The sequence below is a fragment of the Hipposideros armiger genome, unplaced genomic scaffold (genome assembly GCF_001890085.2).
Source record: "Hipposideros armiger isolate ML-2016 unplaced genomic scaffold, ASM189008v1 scaffold_26, whole genome shotgun sequence".
NCBI classification, from domain to species: domain Eukaryota; kingdom Metazoa; phylum Chordata; class Mammalia; order Chiroptera; family Hipposideridae; genus Hipposideros; species Hipposideros armiger.
This window is the reverse complement of record NW_017731376.1, coordinates 3,750,895-3,764,030: the sequence shown is the minus strand read 5'-3', so window position 1 is coordinate 3,764,030 and position 13,136 is coordinate 3,750,895. Positions and strand designations below refer to the sequence as shown.

The 13,136-nt window shown below is 38.8% G+C and overlaps 1 pseudogene; it reads left to right on the top strand.

Moving 5' to 3' along the window:
* Window positions 1–327: 327 nt before the first annotated feature.
* LOC109379438 (60S ribosomal protein L35a pseudogene) overlaps window positions 328–13,136 on the top strand; it is a 31,741-nt pseudogene continuing 18,932 nt past the window's right edge.

Sequence of the window (13,136 nt, the reverse complement as noted above, 5' to 3'; positions counted from 1 at the left end):
TCTTTCTATAGGTGGGTTTGTCTCCAAATTTCCCTTTTTTACAAGAATACCACTCATACTGAATTGGGCCCTACCCTAAGGACCTCATTTTAACTGGATTACCTCTGTAAAGACCCTATCACCATATAAGGTCATATTGAGGGACTGGGAGTTAAGACTTCAACATAAGGATTTGGGGGAGGGGCACACAACTCAAAGCATAACATCATTGTAAAGCTTCTCTTTATGTAGAAAATTCTTCATGTTAAAAAAATGTTATCTGAGCTTTTTCTGCCATCTTGGTGCCTGTGGAGACCTGCTGGGAACAGAACTTCTAAAATGACAAATATGTCTGGGAGGCTGTGGTCCAAGGCCCTTTGTGCTATAAGTGGGGTCTCCAGAACCAGAGAGAGCACATAGCTCTTCTTAAAATTGAAGGTGTTTATGCTCGAGATGAAACTGAATTCTACCTAAACAAGAGATGTGCCTGTGTGTACAAGGCAAAGAACAACACAGTGCCTCCTGGTGGCAAACCTAACAAAGCCAGAGTAACCTGGGGAGAGATAACTCATAATCATAGAAACAGTGGCATGGTTTGTGCCAAATTCCAAAGCAACCTTCCTGCTAAGGCCATAAGACACAGAATCCATGTAATGCTGTATAATCCATGTAAAGCAGATTTGTTCCCTTGTAAAAAGAAAAATTACCTGAGTAAAGAGGAAAAAAAAATCAGATCATCTCTCTGTGGGTGTGACCATCTTGGATCTGTGCATAGGCAAGCCTACCATCCAAACAGATTCATTTGAGTTTGTCCTAGAAATTAAAAATAAATAAATAGGGCCAGCCGAGTGGCTCAGTTGGTTAAGAGCCAGAGGTCTGAGCAACAGGGTCACCGGTTTGATTCCCACATGAGCCAGTGAGCTGCATCCAAACTGAGCTGCCACTGAGCTGCCAACAGGTGGCAGGATGGCTCAGCTGATAGGAGCATGTGCTCCTAACAACAAGGTTGCTGGGTCAACTCCCAAATGGGATGGTGGCTGTGCCCACCTGCAACTAAGATTGAACACGGCACCTTGAGCTGAATGGCCACAAGCTGCCGACGGGTGACCGGATGGCAACTGGACTTGGAACTGAGCTAGCTACACCCTCCACAACTAAGATTGAAGGATAGCAATTGGTTGTTCCCCTTCCCCAATTCCCCAATTTAAAAAAAAAATCTAAAGTAAATAAATAAATATAAACAAATAAATACATAAACTATATCAATTAAAACTTTTTTAGTTCCAAGTGACAGAGAGCCTAACCCAATTAAACAAAAAATGAAATATATTGGTTCCTGTGACTGGAAAGTCTAGGGGTAGTACTAGGTGGGTGTATCTGAATTCAGGTCTCAAGCAATGTCATCAAGATAAAATTTTTCAACATTTTTTTCTACATTACTCAGCTCTGTCTTTATCATGTTGTCTACATTGTCAAAGTTTAAGTCCAGAAGGAAGAAATTTTCCAACAATCATCTACAAAATTCTCTTTGTGTCTTGCTGTCTCACATTGGGTCATGATGACTGGGGAAAGGGGCAGATCTGAATCAAGTCTGAACTCACAAGCCACATATCTAGGGGAAGTCACTTCTAACTGATTGGATGAACAATGAGAGAAAAATTGATCACTAAATAAACATCAAAAGGTGTTACCAGAAGTGGGGTAAATGGATACAGGATGCCAAAATCAACAAATATCCATTACAGAGGCTGATGTGACAAACCCAGAAGTCAGTGGGTCAACTCGGAGATAATATTTCCTTACTTATACACGACCTCCATCGATTCAATAAATATTAGCAATGGGTTTTAAAAATCCATCAGGATTCTCATATAATGCTGAATTTATCTGTAAAATGAATATCAGCTAAACCTCTGATTTTTGCATGCAAAACCCCATGTCAACTACACATCTGCAGAAGATGCCCAATAACTAAGAATAATAGCTCTGGTTTATTGGACTTGAATAACCAACGTGGCTCAAAAATGCAGAGAAATACAGACAACAGCCAAAAGAGAATGAGCCTAAGTGAAACGAGGAAAGATATTTCTTTCCAAGTAGCCTTTTTCTGTCTCTTGAGCAATAAAAATATCCAATACTACATCCATTGAGGAGAAACCAAGAGTTAATTTTCCAATAGACTAAGAAAAAGGAAATTTCTAAAAATGTTATTTGAAGGCCTACGTTACTAAATCTATCTATCCTCAGTTCATTAAGACAAGTGTCACAATTAGTGGAAATGATATTTCTGGATCCACACCCATCTAGATGATGTAAATAAACTATGACAAATTATTATTTGCAGAGCTTTCATTTCATATTTAGGACCTAGGATCTGGAACATAATCAAGAGAATATAATTGTGCAGCAGCTTTTTGGTTAGAGATTAACTATTTGTGTTCTAGCTGATTTTGTGATATTGTTCCTTAGTATTATATACTTTTTCACTTTAAGATAAACTTAGTAGATCTAGACTGTCTCCACCTTTGAATTTGTCTTCCTTTTTTTGCCAAAAGTGGGAAGGAAGCCGTGAGCCTAAGAAATGTAATGAACTTTACCATTTTTAAGCAAGAAGTGTGGTCTGCATTACGTATAAGCATACATCACTGAAAATTAAGGTTGTGCTTTTTTTTTTTTCATTTTCTCTATTGGGGAAGGGTCTAGCTCCCTCCCCTTCTATTTATCTATCAAAGGAGCTTGAAGAAAAGGAGAAAAGATTAGACCAGGCAAAAGAACACTTTGGAGTCTACTTAGTATGAAGAGTTACAATTATCAACTTCCCTACAGGACACACCAAAGAACCAGCTGAAAGTGGTTAGGAAGCGTCAGCAATTTTAAATGTGTTACTAATTATTTCTGTACCTCATCAACAACTCAGCACTTTTATTCCTGGTAATTATGACTCACCCTCTTCATCCATTTATCATTTCAATTAACTTTTTCTATTATCGGCATTTGCAAGGCTTCATAAAAAACGTGACTCAAAAAAGGCACTAAAAGGCACTACGTCATTCAGAGACCCACCCTCCGGCACTTCTCTCCATAACCATAGCCTGCCTATTCTTGCTCTGCTCTTTGATTTCAGTGGGACGACTAAAGAGTGAGCACATTGTTGCTGAAAATCTAAGTCTGGCTCTGACAAGGCTTTTCATAATGTCATAAGAACTATATTTTGAGTACTTATACTCTGAAACCTTTTGAACACTACACAAATGTCAGCAATAGATATGAATTACCATATATATGTATAGGTTTTAATCCTAACATTTTTAATATCCATGAGGTCAGAAATTCTCATTGTATTCCTAAAAGCCTAAATCTAAAAGTACCTGAACTGCAGATTGCATTCAATATATACTTGCTAAATGAACAAAAAAATAAAAGAATGGATATTGCCTAACATACAAATAAAATCTAATAAGAAAATATTTCAATATTTATAACATTGAATTCATTCTACAGGGGATGAATTATGTTGCTAGAAGGTCATTGTTCAACTGAGCACTTCGATGAATGTCTAAGTTTAGGAGAATAAGCCAGAAAGCATGCAATTATTTTCCAAAATATTGGGGGATCCCTGAAGTGGAAAAGAGGTAACCTGGAGAGTAGTGCTCAATAGAGGGGGGTAGAGGGGTGGAGAGAGGGAGGGGGAGGAAGAGAGAGAGAGAGAGAGAGAAAGAGAAAGAGAGAGAATGAGAGAGAGAGAGAAACCCTGGATGGCAGCAGAGCCCTGAAGGGACTTAAGAGAACAAGAATATCTAATATGGAGTTTTAGAACTGTTTGCTCTAAAATATGCCATATAGTAAACTCTTCTACCTTCCTACAAAATATTCAGTAAATTTTATGGTTTTTTCTAGTGTGAGAATATTCTTTGGGGAAACTTAAGAAGTCTGCAGTTTCCTGCCTTACTAGAAACATTGCTAGGCAAACAGACTTCACAAGAAAACAGGATTATGAAATTGTTTAAATTTCATAAAATCCTTGGGTGGGAATTCCTTGGGTTGGATTTGCTATGAAATCCTTGACTGGGAATTTTTCTGAAATCTTGCAAAGACTGATGGCTTACACAAGTCATCAGTGAGATTGAGGGTGCAACTCAATTCTCTCTAGATCAGATGGTGAAGGGAGACCAAGCTGTCATCTAGGCCCCATGCTGCCTGCTCAGGATGAAAGAATAAAATGCATCTAGATAAAACTTGGCAGCCTGGAAGGAGTGCTAGTTGGGCAGCCAGAAGACAGGGGAGTCAGAAGTACCAGTGATAGAGGTCAAAGACAACTTTTAAATGGAGCAATATTTTTTTTATCAAACAGGCATTATGGCACCAAATCAGAGCTGGCTTCATGGGCAAACAACCAATGCAGTCAAAGAGGGCTCCACACTCAGAAAAGCTTTGCACTTGGAATTTAATCCTCTGCAGTCTCTGTCTTGAAATGACAATTTAAGGAAAACAAGGCTTAGAGAAGTTAACTTGGTTAAGCTCATCCACCCAGTGAGATAATTTGAATTTGCTCTGGGTAAGTGAAATCTGGCGGGAAAATTGAGCCACACTCAGGAGTAGCCCACCTTCTACTACCTCCCCACCCACCTTCCCACCTACCCAGAATGGGCTCTTGGCCACCTAGCCTCTACCCAGCCTCGTTAGCATGCTACTCCCTATGACACTAATACCCCAGCCTTGAAGGAGGGAAGTTTCATGATCTTTAGCCTCTGAAGTGCCTGGGTACAGGTACAGAGAGGGCTGGTATTAGGGACATACCCCATGACATCCTAAATCAGACCAAGGCAGTGAATCTCCCTACCCTGGGTTGGCAGAAACAGAAAATGTACTGGACCACTTGTCAGGGGCCTTTCACCCACTGCCAAGCCAAGTACCAAGCACATCCCAGAGTAGAGGATACAATCCAGAGGGGTTCCTCTATCCAGTATGGACTGGGACATGGGCCTGTGGGAAGAAGGGGTTAACTTCCTGCCCCATTTGGAGCCCCGTGTTTTTATTTTGCCCTGGGTCCCGCAAATTGTATAACCATCCATGCAGCAGATAAACAGGGAAATTTAACTACATCTGGAAACTTAATTCCCAATTTGATTATCATCTAGCTTTGCATTAAAATAGGTAGAAGAGGAGAAAAATAATTTTATAATTAGACTTGCAACTAAAAGAGAACACCTAGAATTCCATTATTTCACAACAGCCATATTTCCATGGTAATGTTTATCTTGATAGTTTAATTTATGTATGTCAATTTATTTTTACTCATATTCAATTTATTTTTACTCATATTCAAAATTCTACAGAAAGATCATTGGACCGGCAGTTAAGAAAAAGTTGTTCTAGCCCTAACAGTGCCACTAACTTGCTATGTGAGATCGAAGGGGTCTATCACTCCTCTGGCTTTTAGATTCTTTGACTATAAAATGAAATAGGTTGATTATGTTTGCTGAGTGGCACTCCAAGGTCTACAATTTTGATTCCTGCATGCTCATTCTTCAGAAATTTCATGTACTCATACAACTTCAACAACAAGACATAGGCACATGTCTCCAAAATTGTAAAAATGATTATTGTTGGTACTTCCTAGAATAAGTGCTTTATATCTATTATCTCCTTCAGTCCTCAAGTTTTTTATAAGAAAAGATTGACTACTGTTCAACTCATTTCTAGATAAACAAATATTTATATTTTTAATTTTTAATTTTTTTTAAATCAGTTTTGGTAAATTAGACTTGTCGAGGAAGCAGGCAATTTTGCTAAATTGTCTAATGAGGAAGCAGGCAATTTTGCTAAATTGTCTAATGTTCTACCATAAAATTGTTTGGAATATCCTCTTATGTGTTTATGTCTGCAATGCCTGTAGTGGTGTCCCTTTTCATTTCTGCTGTTGACTGTTTATGTCTTCTCTTTTATTGATCAGTTAAGATGAAAGTTTGTCAGTTTTATTATATTGACCACTTTATGATTGTTTTGTATTTCTGTACTTTCTTAACCACACCAGAGCACTACCTGGTTAGCACCACAAGTGGCACACCCAAAGGGTGGTCTCAACAGGCACAAGCACCCACTGGGGTAAATCCCCCTTCAAAAATTCAGCCCCTACACAGCAGCGCATACACTGTGGGCATAGCCAATCCACACAGCCAGACAGCCTGGGAATCAACCCCACCCACTAACATGCCAAAAGCAATTAGAGCTCAACTACAACAGAACACACACGACACACACAGGGACTCTCCTGGAACACATACATAGGTGATCAGGAAGACTATACCACTGGACCACACAGGACACATACTACATAAGGTTACCTGGCAAGGTCTGAGAGAAAGAGATCTACCTAATACACAAAAGCAAACACAGAGAAGCAGCCAAATGATGAAACAAAGAAACATGTCCCAAATAAAAGAACAGGAGAAACCTTCAGAAACAGAATTAAATGAAATGGAGGCAACCAAGCTACCAGGGACAGAGTTTAAAACACTGGTTATAAGAATGCTTAAGGAACTTAGTGAGAATTTTGATGAAGAGATAGTAAGCATAAAGAAGGACATAGAAAACATAAAAAACAACCAGTCAGAAACAAAGAATGTAATAAGTGAATGAAGTATACACTAGAACAGCAGTTCTCAACCTTTCACAGGGGTCGCCTAAGACCATTGGAAAACACATATTTTCGATGGTCTTAGGAACTGAGACACCACTCCTCTGTCCGTCTCCAGGCCCACATGCAGATAACACTCACATACGATTACCCGGCGACCCCTGTGAAAGGGTCGTTTGACCCCCAAAGGAGTCATGACCCACAGGTTGAGAACCGCTGCACTAGAAGGAATCAGCAGCAGATTAGATGAAGCAGAGAATCCAATCAGTGATTGAGAAGACAAAGTAGCAACAGACATATGAAAAAATGCTCAACATCACTAATCATTAGAGAGAGGCAGTAAAAACCACAATGAGATACTACTTCATTCCAGTCAGAATGGCTATCATCAATAAATCAACAAACAGCAAGTGCTGGTGAGGATGTGGAGAAAAGGGAAGCCTCATGCACTGTTGGTGGGATTGTAGATTGGTGCAGCCACTATGGAAAATAGTATGGAGGTATCTCAAAAAATTGAAAATGGAACTTCCTTATGACCCAGCAATTCCACTCTTGGGTATCTATCCAGAGAAATCCAAAACAGTAATTCAAAAAAATATATGTTTATTGCAGTACAATTCACAATAGCCAAGACATGTAAACAACCAAAATGCCCATCGGTAGACAACTAAAGAAACTGTGGTACATTTATACAATGGTGTATTACTCAGCCATAAAGAAGAATAAAATCTTACCATTTGAAACGACATGGATGGACCTACAGAAAATTATGCTAAGTGAAATAAGTCAGATGAAGAAAGACAAATACCATATGATTCCACTTATATGTGGAATCTAATAGAACAGAATAAATAAGCAAACTAAACAGAAATAGACTTGGAGATATGGAGAAAAAACTGATGGTTGTTAGATGGGAGGGAGTTGTGGATGGGGGATATGGTAAAGGGATTAGAAAACATAAATTAGTAGTCGCAATATTGTCATGAGGATATGAAAGACAGTTTGGGGAATATAATCAATAATATTGTAAAGATTTTATAGGGTATCAGATGGGCACTTGTCTTAGGGAGACCACTTCATGGACTATGTAGATGCCTGACCATTGAGCTATACACCTGAAGCTATACAGTCAATTGCTATATGACAAAGAAAGCAAGAATATACACTGGGATAAAAACAGTCTGTTCAATAAATGGTGCTGGGAAAACATGCAAAAAAAATGAAACTGTACCACCTTCTTACACTATATACAAGAATAAACTCAAAATGGATTAAAGACTTAAGTGTAAGACCCAAAACCATAAAACACCTACAAGAAAATATAGGAAATAAACTCTCAGGCATTAATTTTAATAATATTTTTACTGATATATCTCCTTGGGCAAGAGAAAGAAAAGAAAAATAAACAAATGGGATTACATCAACCTAAAAAGTTTTTGCACAGCAAAGGAAACCATCAATAAAATGAAAAGACAGCCTACTGAATGAGAAAAGATATTTACCAATAATACATCTGATAAGAAATTAATATCCAAAATTTATATTTAAAAAAAACTCATACAACTCAACACCAAAAAAAATAATAATAATAATTTTAAAATGGGCATAGGACCTGAATAGACATTACTCCAAAAAGGACATGCAGATGGCCAATAAACATATGAAAAGATGCTCGATATCACTAATCATCAGAGAAATGCAAATGAAAACCACACTGAGATATCACCTCACACCTGTCAAAATGGCCATCATCAATAAATCAACAAACAAAAAGTGTTGGCAAGGATGTGGAGAAAAGGGAACTCTTGTGCACTGTTTGTGGGACAATGCAGCCACTGTGGAAAACAGTATGTAGGTTCCTCAAAAAATTAAAAATAGAACTACCTTATGACCCAGCAATTCCATTCCTGGATATTTACCCAAAGAAATCCAAAACACTAATTTGAAAAGATATATGCACCCCTGTGTTTACTTCAGTGCTATTTAAAATAGCATATATGGAAACAACTAAAATGCTCATCAAAAGATGATTGAATAAAGAAATAGTGGTACATATATACAATGGAGTATTACTCTGCCATAAAAAATGAATAAAATCTATACCCAGGAATAGAATTATTGGGTTATAGATGTAAATATAATCATATTTGAAGAGATAGCTTTTAGACTGGCTATTCTAATTTACCTCTAGCAGGTATGAGGGTCTCATATCCCTGACATACTTGGCATCATCCAGTTTTCCAAGTTAATAGATGTAAAATGATATTACTTTGTTGTTTTAATTTGGATTTTTTTCTGATTATAATTTAATTGAAAATCTCTTAATATATTTATTGGGCATGAGGGTTTTCTATTTTCTACATTGCCTATTCATATCTGTTGTTTTTCTGCTATCTTTTTCTTATTAATTCATAAGCATTACTTGTATATTCTGCACATTTACATTGTTAAAGATAATAATATCTAGAACATATAGGTTCTTAATTTTGTTAGCTCTTAACTTGCTTATGGTATCCCTCATTAATCAAAAATCATCCCAAAATCTAAAATGTAAATGTATCTGCTAAGAATGAAGGGAACCACTTTTTAAAGTGTTTTGGAGGAAGATGGCAGAATAGGTAAATGCTGTGCTGGCCTCCTCTCACAATCACCTCAAAATTACAACTAAGTTACAAAATAACCACCATTGAGAACTGCCTGAAATCTAGCTGAACAGAAGTCCTATAACTAACAATATACAGAAGAAGCCACATGGAGCCTGAGAAGAGGGCAGAGACGCAGAAAGAGTTGTTCCACAACCACATGTGGCTATTAAAAACTGGAAGGATATCTCGGCTGTGGTAGTCCACCCTGAGGACAGAGGGGTCCCAGCTCCACACCAGGCTCCCCAGCCCAGTGTTCCCGTGCCAAGGAGAGAAGTCCCCATAACTTCTGGCTGTAAAAACCAACTGAGGTTGTGGCTGAGTGAAATGGAGGGCAGCAGCAGTCCCAGGCAATCCTCTTTAAAGGTCCATGCAGGGACTTACTTGCTGATGGACTTGTTAATTCTGAGCTCCAGTGCTGGGGCAGCAGCTCAAAAGATGCCAGGGACACACAAGAGAGAACTGAGTTGTCTGGCTGCAGGGCAAGGTCTGGAGTGGCACCTTTTTTCCCCACAGAGAAGTACTATAAAAAAAAAACATTGTTCCTTTGTTGAGCCCTCCCCCTACCAGCATGCAGACACAGGCGAGTGCCATATCAGAGTCTCCATCAATCTGGCAAACACTCTTAGTTGCACCCTGCTGATTCCCTGAGACACCACCCAACTTGCATGACCACCCAAGCCACTTCGAATAGCTTTTTGATACAAATGGCCTGTCTTTGTTCATGCTGGGGACTTTCCTAAAATCTCTCAAAGGCTTGCAAACCCCAAATACGCATTACCTGGTCTGTGTGCTCCATACCTCTTGTTAAGCAGCCCCTAGCCCCACACTAGCTGTAGCTGGCCTCATTTCACAGCTTAGCCTCTCCCAGGTACCTCCAAGCCCACAACAATTAGCAACCATCTGCAGATCAATTTGTAGCTCATAGCAATTGGCCCTGGGCAGGGCACAGGCTGTGGCTGAACTTGGCCTACAGCAGGTCTCCTCTCAGGATACCCCAAGGCTGTCAGGCCCAGTGGCCAGCTTTGGACAGAGCCAAAGCATCACCCAGCTACCTCCAAGAATGACACACCAAAAGGGAAGACTTAGAAGTCACCAGAGCTGTGCTAAGGCAAACCCTGCTCTTTAGGGTCAGCCCCTGAACAATGCTCCTCCATTGTATGTCATGGCCAGTCCTCACAAACAATCAGAATGATAGTTAATCCCTCCCATTGACATGCAAACAGAAACCAAGGCACAACTATAACAGGAAGGCACACAGAACATATACAGGGGACACACCTGGAGCAACTGGCTCAGGTGACCAGGGAGACTGTGTCACTGGACCTAACAGGCCACCTCCTACATTAAGGCCATTCTACTAAGACTGAGCGACATAACAGCCCTATCTAATTGTAGAAACAAACACAGAGAGGCAGCCAAAATGGAGAGACAAAGAAAAATATCCCAAATGAAAGAACAGAACAAACCTCCAGAGAAAGAAAAACTGAAATAAAGAATACATTAGAGGAAATCAATAGCAGATTAAATACAGCAGAAGATCAAACCAGCAATTTGGAAGACAAGGTGGCAGAAAATACCCAATCAGAATAGCAAAAATAAAAAAGAATTTAAAAATTGAGGATAGTTTAAGGGGCCTCTAGGACAACATAAAGCATACCAACATTCACATCGTAGAGGTACCAGAAGGAGAAGAAAGAGAGCAAGGAATTGAAAACCTATTTGAAGAAATAGTGACTAAAAACTTTTTTAACCCGGTGAAGAAAATAGATAAGCCCAGGGAGTGCAGAGAGTCCCAAAGAAGATGAATCCTAAGAGGCCCACACCAAGACACATCATAATTAAAATGCCAAAGGTTAAAGACAAAAAAATAGTTTTAAAAATAGTAAAAGAAAAGCAGCTAGTTACCTACAAGGGAGCTCCCATAAAACTGTCACCTGATTTCTCAACAGAAACTTTGCAGACCAGAAGGAATTAGCAGGAAATATTCAAAGTAATGAAAAGTAAGGACCTATAACCAAGACAACTCTACCCAGCAAAGCTATTGTTTCTAATTGAAGGACAGATAAAGAGCTTCCCAGACAAGAAAAAGCTCAAAGAGTTCATCATCACCAAACCAATATTATAAGATATGTTAAAGGACTTCTTTAACAGGAAGAAAAACAATCAACAAAATGAATAATAAAATGGCAATAACTACATATCTACCAACAATTACTTTAAATGTAAATTCATTAAATGCTCCAATCAAAAGACAGAGAGTGACTGAAGGGTAAGAAAACAAGAACCTTACATATATTACCTACAAAAGACTCACTTCAGATCAAAAGATGCACACAGACTGAAAGTAAAAGGACAGAGAAAAGCTATTTCATAAAAATGGAAATGTAAAAGAAAAAATAAATAAAATAAAAGATGATGTAACAATACTTATATCAGACAAAAGAGACTTTAAAACATAGGACCAGCCGAGTGGCTCAGTTAGTTAAGAGTTAGCTTAAGAGCGTGAGCTCTGAGCAACAGGGCCACCAGTTCAATTCCCAGATGGGCCAGTGAAGTTGCACCGGAGCTGAGCTGTGGCTGAGCTGCCAACAGGTGGCAGGATGGCTCAGCTGGTGAGAACAACAAGACTGCCTGTTCGACGGTGGCTATGTCCACCTGCAACTAAGACTGAACTCGGCACCTTGCTCAGTGAATGGAGCATGCGCTCTAAACAACAAGGCTGCTGGTTCGACTCCTGCATGGGATGGTGGCTACTCCCACCCACAACTAAGATTGTACCACAGCACCTTAAGCTTAGAGGCCACGAGCTGTCTATGGGCAGCCAGATGGCAACTGGAACCCTCCACAACTAAGATTGAAGAGCAACAACTTGGCTGGAGTCCCTTCCCCAATTCCCCAACACTGTTTCCCTCCCCCAATTCCCCAATTTAAAACAAAAAAACAAAGGCTATATAACAAGAGACAATGAATGACCCAGTAATCCCACTATGGACAGCAATATAGAGGTTCCTCAAAAAGTTAAAAATAGAACTACCACATGACCCAGAAATTCCACTTCTGGGTATTTACCACTAATTTGAAAAGACATATGCACCCCTATGTTCATTGCACATTATTTACAATAGCCAAGATGTGGAAGCAATGTAAGTGTCCATCGATAGATGAATGGATAAAGAAGTGGTACATACATACAATGGAGTATTACTCAGTCATTAAAAATAATGAAACCTTGCCATTTGCAACAACATTGATCTAGAGGGAATTATGCTAAGTGAAATAAGGGAGGCAGAGAAAAATAAATGCCATATGACTTCACTTATATGTGGAATCTAAAGAACAAAATAAACAAACACTCAAAACAGAAACAAACTCATAGATAGAGAACATTTTGATGGTTGTTAGATGGGAAGGAGGTTGGGGGGGTAGATGGGTAAAAAGGGTGAAGGGATTAAGAAGTACAAATTGGTGGTTACAAAATAGTCATAGGGATGTAAAGTATAGGGAATGTAGTCAATAATATTGTAATAACTATGTATGGTGTCACATGGGTACTAGATTTATCAGGGTGAGTGCCTCATAAGTTATATAAATGTCTACTCACTATGTTGTATACCTGAAACTAATATAATATTGTATGTCAACTATAATTGAAAAATAAAAGTTACTAAAAGAAAGGAAAAAATGAAGGGAACCAATTTATAATTGGTATCATAAAAAGGCCAAATTTTAAATTAGAAGTTTAAAGACAAAATATGGGTGAATACCAGCATCAAAGGACCAGTTGAACCAATTAAAAAATGGGCAGAGGATATGAAGAGACATTTCTCCAAAGAGGACATACAGATGGCCAACAGGCATATGAAAAAATGTTCAAC